This window comes from Rhinolophus sinicus, chromosome 3 (genome assembly GCF_057876585.1).
Source record: "Rhinolophus sinicus isolate RSI-liver-muscle chromosome 3, RSI-T2T, whole genome shotgun sequence".
Classification (NCBI taxonomy): Eukaryota; Metazoa; Chordata; class Mammalia; order Chiroptera; family Rhinolophidae; genus Rhinolophus; species Rhinolophus sinicus.
This window is the reverse complement of record NC_142503.1, coordinates 140,223,642-140,241,842: the sequence shown is the minus strand read 5'-3', so window position 1 is coordinate 140,241,842 and position 18,201 is coordinate 140,223,642. Positions and strand designations below refer to the sequence as shown.

The 18,201-nt window shown below is 38.9% G+C and overlaps 1 protein-coding gene across 9 annotated transcripts in view; it reads left to right on the top strand.

Moving 5' to 3' along the window:
- FRMD5 (FERM domain containing 5) overlaps positions 1-18,201 on the top strand; it is a 265,056-nt gene that overhangs the window by 35,865 nt on the left and 210,990 nt on the right. The gene's annotated exons all lie outside the window — the stretch shown is intronic.

Genomic DNA, 18,201 nt, shown 5'->3' with positions numbered 1-18,201 from the left:
TGCTTGTTTTGGACATTTCATATAAATGGCATCATGCAGTATGCCTTTGTGATTGGCTTCTTTCACTTAACATAATGTTTTCAAGATTCATCCATATTTCTGCGTGTATCAGTGCTTCATTCCTTGTTACTGCTGCATACCGGTAGTATCCCGTTGTATAGATACCACATTTTATTTACACATTCATCAGCTGATGGGCATTAAGGTTGTTTCCACCTTTGGCTATTATGAATAATGCTGCTATAAACATTCGTATCTAAGTTCTTGTGTACCAACATAGGTTTATTTCTCCTGGGGTTTTATTAGAGATTTGCGTTATTACCTAAAGATTTGCATATAGTAATAACTCTGTTAAGGGGTTTAGTGTTTTTCTTAGACATGTATTTAAAATAAAATTTAAAATAGATATTGCTAACATTTCTTATATTTTATGTTGAACACACATTTTTGTGGAATATCATTGTTCCAAGCAACAAAGTTTGAGAAAGATTTGTAAGTGTCAAGCTCTTCAGTATGATGTAATGTGAGGAAAAGAAAGGTGTAAGCCAGGAATCAGTGAGTGATACGTATTAAGTATTGAATTCTTATTTAATAGGAGATTTTTCAATATGGATTTCATTGTTGAAGAAACTATAGACAGTACTGTGTGTTAAAATGTATCTCTTCTTGGAAGGGGATAGAGGGCAGATGAGGATTTATGAGTCTAGAAGATCTAAGAAACAGCGTTTTTTAAAACAATTAGGAGAGAGCTGTCTGATTTCTGGAGTATTTGTGAGGTATTCAGGCCTCTTCACCTTTTAAAATTGTTATAACAACATAGAATTTGTTTCATATAGGCTCTTTCTATAATACATCAGAACATTATATGGGTTAGCAGGCCAGATATAAAAGTCATTATATAGTGGTTGCAATAAGGCTTTATCTATAAAGTGTTGACTGTTGTGCAATAAAAACAGTTCACTAAAACTTAATTAGTATATACCAAGCAATTCACACTCAAAAGCATCATATAAATGTGCTCTCATTATAAATCATAAATACTGTTTTATACTACTGAGTAGGATTAAAACCCAAATTAATCCCAAAGAAAGAGCTTTGGTTCCCTAAGTAACCAAACATGTAATCAGATAAAGAAGTAACATGGTAATAAAAAACTTGTATACTGTATTGGTTTTTCTATTCTTAACACCTGTTTTCTTTTTTTTAAAATTAAATTTATTGGGGTGATAATTGTTAGTAAAATTACATAGATTTCAGGTGTATAATTCTGTATTACATCATCTATAAATCCTATTGTGTGTTCATCACCCAGAGTCAGTTCTCCTTCCATCACCATATATTTGATCCCCCTTACCTTCATCTCCCACCCCCCACGCCCCACTCCCCTTACCCTCTGGTAACCACTAAACTATTGTCTGTGTCTATGAGTTTTTATTTCTCATTTGTTTGTCTTGTTCTTTTGTTGTTTTTGGTTTATATACCACATATCAGTGAAATCACATGGTTCTCTGCTTTTTCTGTCTGACTTATTTCGCTCAGCATTACACTCTCAAGATCCATCCATGTTGTCACCAGTGTTCCTATATCATCTTTTCTTACCGCCGAATAGTATTCCATTGTGTATATATACCACAACTTCTTTATCCATTCATCTATCGAAGGACATTTTGGTTGTTTCCATGTCTTGGCCACCGTAAACAAAGCTGCAATGAACATTGGAGCACACGTGTCTTTATCTCTAAATGTTTTCAGATTTTTTTGGGTAGATACCCAGGAGAGGGATTGCTGGGTCATATGGCAATTCTATTTGTAATTTTTTGAGGAACCTCCACACTGCCTTCCATAACGGCTGCACCAGTCTGCATTCCCACCAACACCTGTTTTCTAAGTCAAGTGAAAAGATAAAATTCAAGTTAAGTTCACATCAATGTGAAAGTTCAGTTCCATTTCCATTATGCAGAACCAATAATGTATTAATTTTCTACATGGTAAGAGAACATTAAATTTTAAGTTGCTGTTTCCATATGGCAAATTCCTTTAGTATGATGTATTTTTCTTTTTAATAAAGATGATTAAAATGAAAGACAAGGGGCCAATTATATTTTATTGGTAGCCAAATGTGCTCACCAAATTACATGTGTTAAGTCTTGAACTTTCTCATTCAGTTTGGCAGAATTATGCTTGGTAACCATGTGTCCCTGCTGCTTATTAAATATAATTGGACTGCTCCTGTGCAATCAGAATTGTAACCATGAATAATACACTAACAAATTCCAGACTTGCAATATTAACTTTTCTAGGATTCAGTTTTTTAGGGTTGGAGTCCTGTTTACGTTAAGTTTTACACTCCTGTGGATTTTACTCCCAAATTTTCTCTCTCTCTTTTTTGTTTTTGTTTTAGAATTTAGCCTTTTATTTTATTTTATTTTATTTTATTTTCTCAATGAAAGTTTATTGGGTGACAATTGTTAGTAAGATACATAGATTTCAGGTGTACAATTCTGTATTACATCATCTATAAATCCCATTGTGTGTTCACCACCCAGAGTCAGTTCTCCTTCCATCACCATATATTTGATCTGCTTTACCCTCATCTACCACCCCTTGCCCCCCTTACCCTCTGGTAACCACTAAACTATTGTCCGTGTCTATGAGTTTTTGTTTCTTCATTTGTTTGTCTTGTTCTGTTGCTGATTTTGGTTTATATACCACGTATCAATGAAATTACATGGTTCTCTGCTTTTTCTGTCTGACTTATTTCGCTGAGCATTATAATCTCAAGATCCATCCATGTTGTCTCAAATGGTCCTATTTCATCTTTTCTTACCGCCGAATAGTATTCCATGGTGTATATATACCACAACTTCTTTATCCATTCATCTATCAAAGGACATTTTGGTTGTTTCCATGTCTTGGCCACCGTAAATAAAGCAGCAATGAACATTGGAGCGTAAGTGTCTTTATGGATAAATGTTTTCAGATTTTTTGGGTAGATACCCAGGAGAGGGATTGCTGGGCCACACGGTACTTCTATTTTTAATTTTTTGAGGAACCTCCACACTGCCTTCCATAACGGCTGCACCAGTCTGCATTCCCACCACCAGTGTATGAGGGTTCCTTTTTCTCCACAGCCTCTCCAACACTTGTTACTATTTGTCTTGTTGATGACAGCCATTCTGACTGGGGTGAGGTGATAGCTCATTGTGGTTTTTATTTGCATTTCTCTGATGATTAGTGATGTTAAGCATTTTTTCATATGTCTATTTGCCATTTGTACATCCTCTTTGGAGAAATGTCTCTTCAGGTCGTCTGCCCATTTTTCAATTGGGTTGTTTATTTTTTTGTTGTTGAGTTGCATAGAGTTCCTTGGATATTTTGGATATTAGCCCCTTATCGGAGGCACTGTTTGCAAAAATCTTCTCCCATTCAGTTGGTTGCCTCTTTATTTTGTCGATGTTTTCTTTTGCTGTGCAGAAGATTTTAAGTTTGATATAGTCCCATTCATTTATTTTAGCTTTTACTTCCCTTGCCTTTGGAGTTAAAATGCTCTTTGAACCCAAGATCCATAAGTTTAGTATCTATGTTTTCTTCTATGCAGTTTATTGTGTCAGGTCTTATGCTTAAGTCTTTGATCCATTTTGAATTAATTTTGGTACATGGTGACTGATAGCAGTCCAGTTTCATTCTTTTGCATGTGGCTTTCCAATTCTCCCAGCACCATTTATCGAAGAGGCTGTCTTTTCTCCATTGTATGTTTTTTGTTTCTTTGTCAAAAATTATCTGTCCATATTTATGTGGTTTTATTTCTGGGTTCTCAATTCTATTCCATTGGTCTGTGTGTCTGTTTTTCTGCCAATTCCATGCTGTTTTGATTATTGTAGCCCTGTAGTACAAGCTAAAGTCAGGGAGTATGATACCTCCAGCATTGTTCTTTTTTCTTAAGATTGCTTTGGCTATTCGGGGTCTTTTATGGTTCCAAACAAATCTGATTTTTTTGTTTAGGATTTTTGCATCTGTATTCATGAGAGATACTGGTCTGTAGTTTTCTTTTTTTGTGTTGTCCTTACCAGGTTTTGGTATCAGGGTAATGTTGCCTCATAAAATGAGTTAGGCAGTACTGTCTCTTCTTCAACTTTTTGGAAGAGTTTGAGCAGGATTGGTATTAGATCCTCTTTGAAGGTTTGGTAGAATTCACTAGCCATCAGGTCCCAGACTTTTGCTTTTGGGAAGGTTTTGGATGACTGATTCAATCTTGTTACTGGTGATTGGTCTATTTAGATTTTCCAGTTCTTCATGGTGCAGCCTGGAAAAGCTATATGTTTCTACGAACTTGTCCATTTCTTCTAGGTTATTGAATTTGGTGGCATATAGTCCTTCATAGTATTCTTGAATGATCCTTTGTGTTTCTGTGGCATCCGTGATAATTCGCCTCTTTCATTTCTGATTTTTTTTTGGTCTTTTTTTTATCTTACTGAGTCTAGCCAAGGGTTTGTCAATTTTGTTAATCTTTACAAAGAACCAGATCTTTGTCACATTAATTTTTTCTATTGTCTTTTTGTTCTCTATTTCATTTAGTTCTGCTCTGATTTTTATTATTTCCTTTCTCGTGCTGACCTTGGGTTTCATTTCTAGTTCTTTAAGGTGTAACGTGAGGTTATTTATTTGGGATTTTTCTTGTTTCTTGAGATAGGCCTGTAATGATATAAATTTCCCTCTTAAAACTGCTTTCGCTGCATCCCAAAAATTTTAGTAGGATCTATTTTCATTCTCATTTGTTTCTACGTATCTTTTGATCTCTCCTCTTTTTTCTTCTTTGACCCGGTCGTTCTTTAAAATTATGTTGTTTAATCTCCACGTATTTGTTGTTTTTCCTGCTTTCTTTTTGCAGTTGATATCCAATTTCAAAGCCTTGTGATCAGTGAATATGCTTGGTATGATTTCAATCTTCTTAAATTTACTGAGGCTAGTGTTATCTCCCAATATCCATGTACACTAGAAAAAAAATGTATAGTCTGATGTTTTAGGATGAAGTGCTCTATAAATTAGACATAAATGGTCAATTATGTCCATTTCATCTAATGTGTCATTTAGGGCTCCTGTTTCTTTATTTTCTGTTTGGAATATCTATCCATAGCTGTCAATGATGTATTTAGATCCCCTAGTATAGTTGTGTTTTGGTCGAGTTCTCCCTTTAGTTTTGTTAGTAGTTGCGTGATATATTTCGGTGCTCCCTGATTGGGGGCATAAGTATTGAAGACTGTTATGTCTTCTTGTTGTATAGTCCCCTTTATCATTATGAAATGTCCATCTTTGTCTCTTGTTACCTTTTTTATCCTGAAGTCTGTTTCATCTGATATCAGTATGGCTACACCTGATTTTCTCTGGATACCATTTGCTTGGAGTGTCAATTTCCACCCTTTCACTTTGAGTCTATGTTTGCCCTTGTAGCTGAGATGTGTCTCTTGGACACAGCATATGGTTGGGTTTAGTTTTTTGATACAGTCTGCTACTCTGTGCCTTTTTATTGGTGAGTGCAGTCCATTTACCTTTAGGGTGATTATTGATATGTTAGGATTTCCTGTCATTCTGTCTTTAGTTTTCTGGTAAGACTATGTCTCCATTATTTCTTTGCCTTTTTGTTTTTGTCTATTATTTCTGTGTGGTGGTATTCTACGATTTTTCCTTCTGTTTCTTCTTTTACTACAGTATATATTTCAGTTCTGGATTTTTTTTGAGTGGTCACCATTAAGTTTCTGTAAAAGAAAGTTTGATATTTAGAGTATTCCATTTTCTTCAGCATGCTAACTTTCTTCATTCCCATATTCCAGTTCAGGCCTTTACTCTCCCCTTTTTTATGTTTTGGTTGCCACAAATTGTCCCTGTTGATGGTGGTTGAATAACCTCCTTTAGTATTTCTTGTAGTGCAGGTCGTGTGTTAGAAAATTCCCTCAGCTTCTGTATGTCTGGAAAGGTCTTTATTCCTCCTTCATTTCTAAAGGATATCTTTGCTGAGTATATTATTCTTGGCTCATAATTTCTCTCTTTTAATAGTTTGAATATTTGGTTCCACTCCCTCCTGGCTTGTAGAGCTTCTGCTAAAAAATCTGATGATATTCTAATGGGCTTTCCTTTGTAGGTTACTCTCTTTTTTTCCCCTGTGCCTTGAGGATTCTTTCTTTGTCATTGATTTTTGACAGTTTCAATACAGTGTGCCTTAGAGAAGGCCTGTTGAGGTTGAGGTAATTAGGTGTTCTCTTTGCTTCTTGGATTCGAGGATCCAGTTCTTTCCACAAGTTTGGGAAGTTCTCATTGACTATTTGTTTGAATATATTCTTTGTTCCCTTCTGTCTTTCTTCTCTTTCTGGTATGCCCATTATTCTTATATTGCTCTTTCTGATGGAGTCAGAAAGTTCTTGTAGAGTTCTTTCATTTAAGTCTCAAGTCTCTTTTTCTTCCATCCGTGTCATTTCCAGGTTTCTATCTTTGAAGTAACTGATTCTTTATCTGGTCAGCTCTACTACCTAAGCTGGCTATTTCATTGTTCATTTCTTTTGTTGAGTTCTTAATCTCCAGAAATTCTATTTGGTTAAATCTTCTCTTTTGTAATTTATGTTTCATCTAAGTTTCCATTTATCTTTCCCTGCCAAACCTTTTTCTAAAGTCTTACTGGCACCAGCAATTAAGCCCTGGTAGCTTTCCTGTTATAAGAACACTGCATTTATAAAACAGTTTTCAAGCAAATACAATAGGGAAAGATAATACATTAATTGAAACAATGATTTTATAGAGATGCTGAGTTGTAGAGAGTTACGTGTTAATGGGCACACCAAGTTGATGGTGACATAATAGATGACCATTTCCCATTCCTACTTTGGCCTACAGTTAGAAGCTGGAGCATTCAGTTCTCGATAGCTTCGCTGCCTATCTGCCAGGTCTCTGGTGGCCTGGAGCATTAGGACTTCAGGACAAATGTTTGCAAGTGGACTTTGTAATTCTGTCCAACAGAATTAATAGTGAAATAGCAAAAATGGAGACGTGGACTGCTGCAGTTTATGTGTCCTCCTGGGATTCTCCTCCAGAAATTTTATTTTAAATCTTTGGAAACTAAAAAGTAGAGCTTTCTGTCTCTAGAACAGCTTACTGCAACAAATTCAATAAAAGTCTGTGATGGTGTGACTCTGGCCAGGTTTAAACCAGAACCATTTCCTATCCTGCCTTCCATCCCAATCCTGCACCAAACAGCAACTCTCTTTGCTGCCTGCCACCATAAGGAAACAAGGGCTTCTTCACTCCCCTCACAGTTTGGAAGGGTTAGATGTCATATGGACTTGACTCACTCTGTTTCAAGTCCTCCCTTCTAGAAGGATTTTGTTTGGAGACAATGAATGGAATGTCTTAAATATAACAATGGCATATTTATAAATTATGCAAGTGTTCAAAAGTCACTTGCTTATGGGAAGATGTGTTTGAAATAGATACGCACTAAATGGTGGTTAGGTTTTCAAGCTAGTCCACAGAAACAATTTAGCTCAGGGCATCCCTGCAAAGAGCAGTTGTTATAGTCTAGGACCCTTTAGGGTCTGTGGGCCCAAGGCATTCAATACTTGAAAGCCTTGGTTATATGCGGTCCCATGAGCGAAGTGGATGGAGACTCTCCTCTGCTCACTGATGCCTTACCAAGCTTCTCTCTCTCCTCTGTCTCCCGCACACCATCCATGGCTGGTTGTTAGACAGGGAGGAGTCAGCCCACGGGCTGATAGATAGGTGCAGAGGCTGAGTGGGCCTTATTTATTTAGAAGTTTTTTTCCAGAGGGCTTTTACTTAAGAAAAAAAGAAAAGAAATATTTGTAAAAATAATACCTACTCTACAGATAGCTTCAACTTACAAAGCATTGTTCTTAAACAAAAGCTATGGTTTTTTGTTTGTTTTGTTCTTGTTTTTTAAAGAAAAGTGAAGAGAAGCCTTGTAATGAAGTGTGAAGACCACTGGCCTGGCAAGCAGGACAGCCTCTTCTCAGTTCTGACTGTGCGCTCCACATTGGAAGCTTGTGCTAACCCGTCAGCTTCTGTTTGCTTATACACATAAGAGGGAGTGATATGGAGGGATAGTCCCTAAAGACTCTCCCAGTTCCAAGATACTATGATTATGGGAGCCCAATGTAGTCTGCATCTTCTTAGAGTTGTTAGGCATTTGTGAAATGTTGTTGCAGTGTCTGATGATGGTCAGGATGCTTGAGAGGATGAAAAATAATGAGTCCCACTTAGAAGAGGGAGACCCTACCAGACCAAGATTATACTTGTGCTAGTGGAGCCTCATGACCTGGGTTCTAGTTCCAGCTTCACTACTAACGAATCACGAGACTTTTGGCTCTTGAACTCTTTAGGTCTGTTTATTCCTCTATAAAGCATTGTTGGTTGCGTTAGGTGGTTGCATTAGGTGGTGTCTAGATTATCCTTCAGCTCTCACATTCTACTGATATCTCTAAGAAAATAGGTATTGAATGGTAATTAGCATCTAAATGATTCAGTCTTTTTTGCTTAGCTCCTGGTGGAAAGGCAGTGGCTCCAGAGAAGCAGACAAAATAAAAATATATTGAGTGCCCACTGCATTAGACACTAATAGGCGCTGGGGGACGTTGATAGTTGCACATAGTAGCTGGCTATAGTTTTTAGCTTTTAGGAGTTCTGTATTTCCATTTCTCATTTACAGTCAAGGAAAAGATCTTCAGGCAAAAATAATGTTGTCAGCTACTATCTGATATTGCAGTCTGATCCCTCTAGTGTAGTTTGTTGGGGAATACCATATTTCTTTGTCTCCAGACTTGGTTGTTTCAGCTAACAATTCTCTAGTAATATTTCTAATAAATGTATTTTGCTTATTCTCTAATAATATCTTGCTTATTAACGGAACCCTTGGAAAGGTGCTTTAAGTAGTGAAATATTTATTCTAGTTCATGGCTTTTTGTGGTTAGTGAAAACTTTTGGCTGTGTGTCTATCTCTATATACACAGTATTTACAGCTGATTTCTCAGTCCCAGAGTGAACAGTCTGTATCAAGAAAGCTAGATAGAAGTAAATCTCTTAGGTACTCATGTGTGAATTCAACAGGAAGATCAAATGAAAAAGTGTTTCAGAGCCGGTTGTGAGGATGGCAGAATATGCTCTAATGTCCAGTTTCAGTGTTTGGGGTGCACTGTGTGTGGTGCATTCTTTATGGCCAGGTGGGGCACCTCATTATCTTGGAGCTGAGTTTTCTAACTCTGTGTGGATTTAGAACACATTGTTTACCCTCCTCTAAGGAATAAGTACAGAATATGCCCAGTTGTATCCCAGTGTACCTTTTCCTAATTTAAATTGTCAAAGTAATTCTTTTTAATTCAGTTATTCTTTTACATTTATCACCTTCCCCAAACTCCAAGGGACTCCATTTCTTAGAGTTTCCAGCTGTATTCTCTGAATGATACATTTTAGAGTAATTTTCTGGACTATTCATAGTGAAGATATGTGTGTGTGTATGTGTGTGTGTGTGTGTGTGTGTACACACACACACATACATATATACATATATATGTATATACACACACACCCATACGAGGGGATGCCAAAAAATGTATACAAATACAAGTGGACACTTTGGTCAACGTTGCTCAAGCAGTAATTCGCTGTAATCAGAAGTATCTGGATGCTGATTGTAACCACTTTGAGCGTCTCTTGTAATTGCAGAAGTCAAGTGACTTGTATTCATCTTTTGTTATCGGTATATATTAATACAGTTTTTCTTTTCTTAAAATGTGTATACATTTTTTGGCACCGTGTGTGTGTGTGTGTTTGTGTGTGTGTGTCTGTATCCATTTCATAATTATATGTCTCTCAGTGATTGTGGTAATTGTGTTATAAATGTGTGGATATAAATATAATTTGGTTTCTTTTGTAATTTATGCTAATTTCTCATGAATATACTTATAAAATATTAATAAATGGTTGTGAGCATCTAAAAGAAGCAGCACAAGTTATTTGATGCTACCATGGGTTCACTAAAACCAAGTTCTGTCTCATCGTCTTCTTTTGAAAGGTTTAGTAGACTGACAGATTATGGAAATGGAATGAGCAAAGCTTAGCCAAAACTCAGTGGGGCATTTGACCATATCATAATATCTTTGAAGGCCAGAAGGAAAATTATGGACTAATTGCTAATAGTTTAGTGAATTAGTATTAATGAATCAGTGGAGGAAATTTTATGTTGTATCTCTGGGGTTCTCTGTTTAGAACTTCTTTCTTGATCTACATTTTTATCAGTTCTTTGGATGAAACCTTCTACAGAAGGCATGCTTATTGATTTTGTGAATGACATAGTGTGGGAAGGGATAATGAATACCTTTAATGACATAGATATGGAAAAGTTCCCCACAGAAAGACAACTGACCTAATTTAATGATAACATTAAATAAATATAAAAATAAGGCCTTGTACATGGAGGAAACAAAACACCCTGTACAAATGAGCCCAGAATGTGAGAGACTTGGCTTAAGTGCAGTAGGTGTGAAAATGACTTAGGGATTTAATAGGTGGCAAGGGCAGTGTTCATCAGCCCTCTTTTGTAGTGAACAAATGAAAAGTTAATGTGGTCTTAGGAAGTCTGTGTTACCAGAAGTCTGATAACAGGACTGGGAACGTGATGCTCCCACTCTCCTCTGTACCTTCCAAATTCCGAGGAGAATTCAGTTCTGAGTACAGTGTGCCTGTGGGGACAGAGCCACACGTTGAGGGGACAGTGCACAGCCCTGGCGAATGACTGTGGACCATGGGGAATTGCCTTCCGTCCCTGATTTGATGGGCCGCTTGACTGTTTGCTTGGGAACGTACCACCATGCAGTGGAACCGGTGGATGTTTGCTTCGTGTGTCTTGACCAGCCGCCGTCAAGAATATGTAAGCACCTTGGCTGTGAGCCACTATTGTTCAAGCACGGTACTCTGAGAACCCTGGCTGTGCCCAGGAAGTCTGGCTGTGCCCAGGAAGAGTGGCAGTGCCTTGAGAGGCCCTGGCTGTGACCAGGAGACTGGTGGTACCCTAAGAAGCCCAGGAAGTCTGGCTGTGCCCAGAAGGACTGGTTGTGCCTTGAGAAACCCTGGCTGTGCCCAGAGAGCCTGGCTGTGTCCAGGATATTGCATTCACCTCCAGGCTCCTCGCACAGGGCCCCTCGCGGAAGACGCTTGTCGCGTAGATTGTGAGGCGAGATCCTGGAGGTGTGGAGTGCGGGGACAGAGCCAGGAGGGCAGTTTCCAGGCTCTCGGCCTCACGTGGAAAGGTGCTGGCTCAGGTAGTAAATGGCCATCAACTGTGATTGGATGGCCATCAGCTGTGGCTAGTTGGCCATCAGCTGTAACCAGTGAGCCATTGCCCACTAATATAACTGTCATGGCTACACTAGCAGCGAATAGTGGCTGGCAAGGACTGATTGCACTTAGCAAGTGAAGTTGGTTGGCAGAGAAGCGGACAGAAGGTTGCTGATTGTGTGGCTCCTGCTTCCTGTGTCTCTAACCCAGCCGCCAGCGAGACCATAGTGGTATGACTCCCCTCCCTATGGCTCCGTGGGTGTTCCTTTTTGGACTCACCATATCCTGCATTCTTATGTGGGGAGCAGAAGCTGAGACCTCTTATGACACCCTGCATGACAAATGGCACAGCGAGCAGGGTACAGTGTCGGCCAGAATCCCCAAAGGGGTAATGGAGCAGTCTATACATATGAAAGCTCAGTTTTGCCAGCAGGGTACGGTGCCAGCCAAAACTCTCCAAAAGGCAGTGGAGCAGTCTGTGTGTATGAACACTCAGTCTCAGGAAGACCAAGAGGAGCAGCTGCCGGAGAGCTGGACCTCTGTGGAGGGGTGGGAAGACATGGACGTTTCTCCAACCAGCATAGGCCGGAGAAAGCAAAGGTCGTTGTGGCCCTGTGAGCTGGGAAGTGCTTGCTAAGGCAGCCCAGGTGCAGGACCTGTAGTCCCAGCAGGAAACGCTTGCTGAGTCCTCTGTGGAAGATGCAGGTGAGGTCAAGGTCGTCCCTCACCCCCAGGTTGGGGAGGACTTGGAGACTTTGCCCTGTGGAGAGGGCACACATTGTGGGATCAGTGCACAGCCCTGGCGAATGACTGTGGACTATGGGGAATTGCCTTCCAGCCCTGATTTGATGGACCGCTTGACTGTTTGCTTGGGAATGTACCACCATGCAGTGGAACCGGTGGATGTTTGCTTCCTGTGTCTCAACGCTACCATCGAGAATATGTAAGCACCTTGGCTGTGAGCCGTTGTTTATCCAGCACGGTGCCCTGAGAAACCCTGGCTGTGCCCAGGAAGTCTGGCTGTGCCAGAAAGACTGGTGGTATCCTGAGAAACCCTGGCTGTGCCCAGGAAGTCTGGCTGTGCCAGAAAGACTGGTGGTACCCTGAGAAACCCTGACTGTGCCCAGAGAGCCTGGCTGTGTCCAGGATATTGCATTTACCTCCAGGCTCCTCGCACAGGGCCTCTCGCGGAAGACGCTTGTCGCGTAGATTGTGAGGCGAGACCCTGGAGGTGTGGAGTGTGGGGACAGAGCCAGGAGGGCAGTTTCCAGGCTCTCGGCCTCACGTGAAAAGGTACTGGCTCGGTAGTAGATGGCCATCAGCTGTGGCTAGTTGGCCGTCAGCTGTAACCAGTGAGCCATTGGCCACTAATATAACTGCCGTGGCTATGCTAGCAGCGAATGGTGGCTGAGCTAGCAAGCGCAGATTGCAGTTAGCACGGCAGATTGCAGCTAGCAAGTGAGGTTGGTTGGCAGAGAAGAGGGTGGTGGGTTGCGGATCATGTGGCTCCTGCTTCCTGTGTCTCCAACCCAGCCACCAGCGAGACTATAGTGGTATGACTCCCCTACCGATGGCTCCATGGGTGTTCCTTTTTGGCCTCACCATGTCTTGCGTTCTTATGTGGGGAGCAGGACCAGAGACCCTGCATGACACCCTGCATGACAGTGCTCTTGAGGAGGACAGCTAGAATTGTTGTTTATGGCCCAGAAACTTACCAAGTAAGAAAGTCAAAGAACTGCAATGTTAATTCATTTGGAAAGTTTTACAGTTTTGCTTTTCACATTTAGGGTTTATTTTTTTCCACCCATTTTATTTGGCTGTTTGGTGGGGATCTAACTTGCCTTGTGCATAGCTAATTGTTTTAGCACCTTTTATTGAACTATTTTCCCCCTTAATTTGGAATGCAACCACTGTCCAGTATCAAGTTTCTCTATATGTGCTTGACTGAGTTCTTTATTCTGCCTCATTGGTTTGTTTGTTTATCCCTGAGCTAACATCCCACTATTTTAATTATTTTACCATTTTCTTGAAAATTATCTTGGCTCTTTATTCTTCTATGTGAATTTTAGAATGAGCTTGTTAAGTTTCATAAAACTTCCCAGTAGAATTTTTACTGGAATTGTATTGAGTTTTTATGGAGTAATTTAAGGGTAATTGAAATGATTATTCCATCAAGTATTCCTATTTATTAACATAGTATTTTACTCTATTTATTTGGTTCTTTTTGAGTTTTTAATACAGTTTTATACGATGATATGTCCAGATGTGAATTTGTTTGTATTTATCCTTATTGATATTGAGATTGCACTTTGAATGTCTGTTTTATGGCTATTTTTCCTTTCTTTATCTCTTTCAGGATTCTAAGCATTTATTTTAAGATCGTTTTCAGATTGTCCTATTTTCATTTTGTCTGAGTGAATTAATCTCTCAGTAGTTGATTTTGTTATAATTGTGGTATTAATTTTCATCATGTATTTTGGAATTTTGGTTTGAGAGCTTAATTTGCGTGAGAGTTGTTAGCCGTTTCACCTTACCCTACCCTGCCTGGCAGCTTTGTGGTTGCCTCCATTGGCTCCGCCAGGTAACGCAGGATTCCTGATCTTCGTGATAGTGGTGGTGGTGCATCTCCAGCCACTGAGCTAGCTTGTGGCTAGCTTGAGTCCTTGCCCCTTCTGCCCGTTTTGGTGTACAGCTTCATGTAAACTCCATTTTTTCAGTCATTTCTGGAATTCTGCCCACTCTCTGGTTTTAAGCAATGAGCCTGGCTCCAGTTCTCTGCCTTAAGTGAGTCACTTTCAATTCTCATTAACCTACAGAAGCTGAATTCCTGGCCCTCTTTCCTTCCTTTCAGATCTGGAGCTCATTAGGCCTCACGCACGGCTTTGTGTTTCTGTTCCATTTGTATAGTCCTTGGAAATATTTATTATAACCAATATATCACAGTAGAATTGATATAATTTGTTATCTTCTTGGATATGGTTTGGATATATGGTATATATGGTAGATAGTACAACTCAGCATCTGTTTTAAACTCTTTCTGGTATGCCTTCCTTTACTACATGAACTGGAGTGTAAAAACCGTGTTTCCCCAAAAATAAGACCTAGCCGGACAATAAGCTCTAATGTGTCTTTTGGAGCAAAAATTAATATAAGATCTGGTATTGTGTTTATATTATATTATAATATATTATATTATATTATATTGTATATGTTATATATTATGTTATATATTATGTTATACATTGTTATACATTATGTTATACATTATGTTATACATTATGTTATATTATTATTATATTATTATTCCCAGTCTTATATTGTATAAGACCTTATACAATATAAGACCAGGTCTTATATTAATTTTTGCTCCAAAAGACGCATTAGAGCTGATTGTCCAGCTAGGTTTTATTTTCGGGGAAACACGGAATTACAACATATGCGGTAGGACAATTAAGTTCGCGAACTCATCCTAGAAAAAGTGCTACATACCTGATTGCTAAATATCACTACAGTCACCTTCGAAGTAGTACTCCCCTTGGGAAGCTATGCACCGACACCAGCACCTACTCCAGCACCTACTCCACCCTTCAAAGAAATTTTGGAACTCTTTTTCTGGAATGGCCATCAGAGGTATCACCCTTGATGTCCTGAATGTCATCAAAATGTCTTCCTTTCAATATGTTCTTTATCTTCAGGTAAAGAAAGAAATCGTTGGGGGCAAGATCATGTGAGAAGGGAGGGTGTTCCAATACAGTTATTTATTTACTGGCTAAAAACTCCCTCGCAGACAGTGCCGTGTGAGCTGGTGCTTTGTCGTGATGCAAGAGCCATTAATTGTTGACGAAAAGTTCAGGTCATCTAACTTTTACACGCAGCCTTTGCAGCACTTCCAAATAGTAAACTTGATTAACTGTCCAATTGGTACAAATTCATAATGAATAAGCCCTCTGATATCAAAAAAAGGTTAGCAATATCGTTGCAATAAGTTCATGAACTTAATTGTCCGACCTTGTAGGCTTCCTTACATCTGGGATTCCTGATGTGATTTAGATTGCACTAATAATATTCACTCTTATGAGACTTGAATTCAGAACTGAGTTCAGTGGGGATAGGTTGTAGTATACATGGCATCAGTTTTGCTGGAGCAGACCCAGTGGCTTAGTTTGCGGCTGTTTCTGATCCCCAAGTTGCAGCCCAGGGCTTTGTGCCCTAGAGCCAGCAATTCTGGCAGCAACCATCTGATCTCTAACTGAAGCTAAGGCATCGTGTTCTCAGAGCCAACAATCACATTGGTGGTTGTCTAATTCCTGGACTGTGGCTAAGGAGGTATGAGCCTGTCCAGCACTTGGCACCCCAGTGCCCTGCTTCCTTAACTTTCTGAAAGTGGCAGAGGTGGCAGTTCCCTTGGCAGGCCAGTTCTGTGTAAATTCTTAGACTCATTCTCTAAGGTCTAGGGTAGAGCCTGCTCTTCCAACCCTTCTAGTTCTTTTGTTAGCATCTACGTGTTAGCACCTAAGTTGTAAATCTGATTCTACTTAAAGTACTAGAGGTTTTTCATACCTGCAACAGCTAGAATTCTGTATTTTTTACTTTCTATGTTTTGTCTGTCACTGTTAGGTGAGTAGTGCAGGAGTGGAGGGAGTGGCCTCAAAGCATGAACTTACACAGCCACCTTAAGCAGAATTCTCTCTCACGTATATTGTTTATCACTTTCAAATAATTTCTTTTAGGTCCTTGACGTGTTAAAAAATGCTGTTGATATTGCATAGTTGTCTGAACCAAAGCTTCAAACAAATAAAATGGTGCGTTTTCCCCTAAGGAGAACAAGGACAGCATGTATTTAAAGTTCCCATACAAAGTGATTGGCCTAAGGAAATTCAGAAGATATAACACATTTTTCTGCCACTAGAAGGTAATGAAGGGTTGTACTCTTTGAAGACTGTGATGAATTAAGATGTCCAAAAAGTAGAAAATCCAACTAGCTACAAATCTTACTCTCCCGGTTTATTTTCTACTTTTGTATTTTATCATAGCCATTTCCTAGTTATATACATAAAGACACCACTCTTGTCTTTTTGTAAGTTGTAAAAAATTGAGAGTAGTTGTACGAACAACACATCTGTTTATATTCAAAGTTATTGTTTAGAATTTATAGAATAAAAGTAAATATTCACTCTACTAACCATCTTTATGAAAGGGTTCTGTGGTTTCTGACATTCTGATTTTAGTAAAATGTTGTTTGCAGTTTGATAGGAAATGTTCTATTTCATAATTTTCCTAGCATGACTTTGTTGCCACCCAAAACTTACCTGTATCAGGTTTGCATTTAAAATAATATGGTGAAGGAAGCAAGCAGAAATATCCTGAAAATTTTATGCCTCTTTACAAACTTGTCTCATTGTTCCCTTTCATTGGTAATTATTTAAAAAATTATGCCAGAGTCACAATACTTGACAATGCTTACAAGTCGAAAACAATTAGGCAGTAAAAATTAATCTACATTATAATCATAACTTTGAAAAATTATGTATACATAGGAATAAGGACTGGAAAGAAACATGAAAAAATTGGAAAGATTCGAAGCTTTCTTAGAGGCAATAAAACCAGTTGGGCTTGTTTTGACTCCTAGTTTCTGGAATCTGCCTTTCCTCTCTTCCGTTTGTGAAAACTGGGGAAACATTTATCTCTAGGCTTCTGGCACCACTCTTGTCTTTTTGTAAGTTGTAAAAAATTGAGAGTAGTTGTACGAACAACACATCTGTTTATATTTTTCACTACTCTGAGATGTAGTTTATATAGACTTGGACACTCAAACTCATTTATCCGCCATTACCCCTGTCCTGGCATTGCAGTAGCCTCCCAGCTGGTCTGCCTGCTTTTCATGCTTCACCTTCGATAGTCTCTTTTCCACAGTAGCGTTAGTGATACTTTCAAAGTTTGAGTCAGAGCATGTGTTTACTCGGTTCTAACACTCCAATGATTTTCCATCTCATGCAGTGTAAAAAAAAAGTCTGTAGGCCCTCCATGTTCAGGTCATCATTCCAACTTTATTTCTTGTTGCTGTCCCCTGCTCCTTTAATTTCTAGCCATAGTAGCCTGTGGCTGTGCTGTTTCTCACTTAGGCATCCTGCCAACTGAGGGCCTTTGCATTTGTTGTAGCTTCAGTTTCTCCATGGTTTGCACTCTTATCTCATTCAAGTCTCTGCTCCAATGCCGTCTTCTCAGATAGACCTTCACTGGTTATCTAAAATAGTACCTCACTATACTCTTACCCTGCTTTATTTTTTTTTTAAGTATTACCTCTACTAAATATTATATTCTATATGTATTTGTTTGTTGTTTGTCCACTAGAACATAAGTTCCCAGAAAACAAAGATTTTGTCTGCTTTGTACATTATATGCTCAGTGTCTGGAACAGAACCTGGGACATAGTAGGTGCTCAATGAATGAATTCAGTGATCCCTTAATATATACATGGAATTTATTTCTTTTGTTTGTTTCATTTCTTTCTAATCAAAGTTGTTCTGTTCTTGCCAAGTTGAATTTCAATCTGGATAAAGAGACAAAACAGAAACTGAGTGCTTCTTTTTGTCTGCCTTATGCAGTGGTCCTTTTCATCTCTTATCCTCCCTGCTTTCTATGCATCTAAGAAGAGGTCTTATTATTGCCCTCTTTATTTTTCATGAATCTTAGCTTATTTTGGGCTTTCACCTTCCAGATACTCTTTTTTATAAATAATTGCCAGTCTTTTTTATATTTTGCTTTGGCCAAGTGGTTTTTTTCCTTCTATCTTTTGAACACATCCTTTTAAAATTTGGGTGTTTCACAGGGTTTCTTGACAATACACATTGGCTTAATAAGAGATCT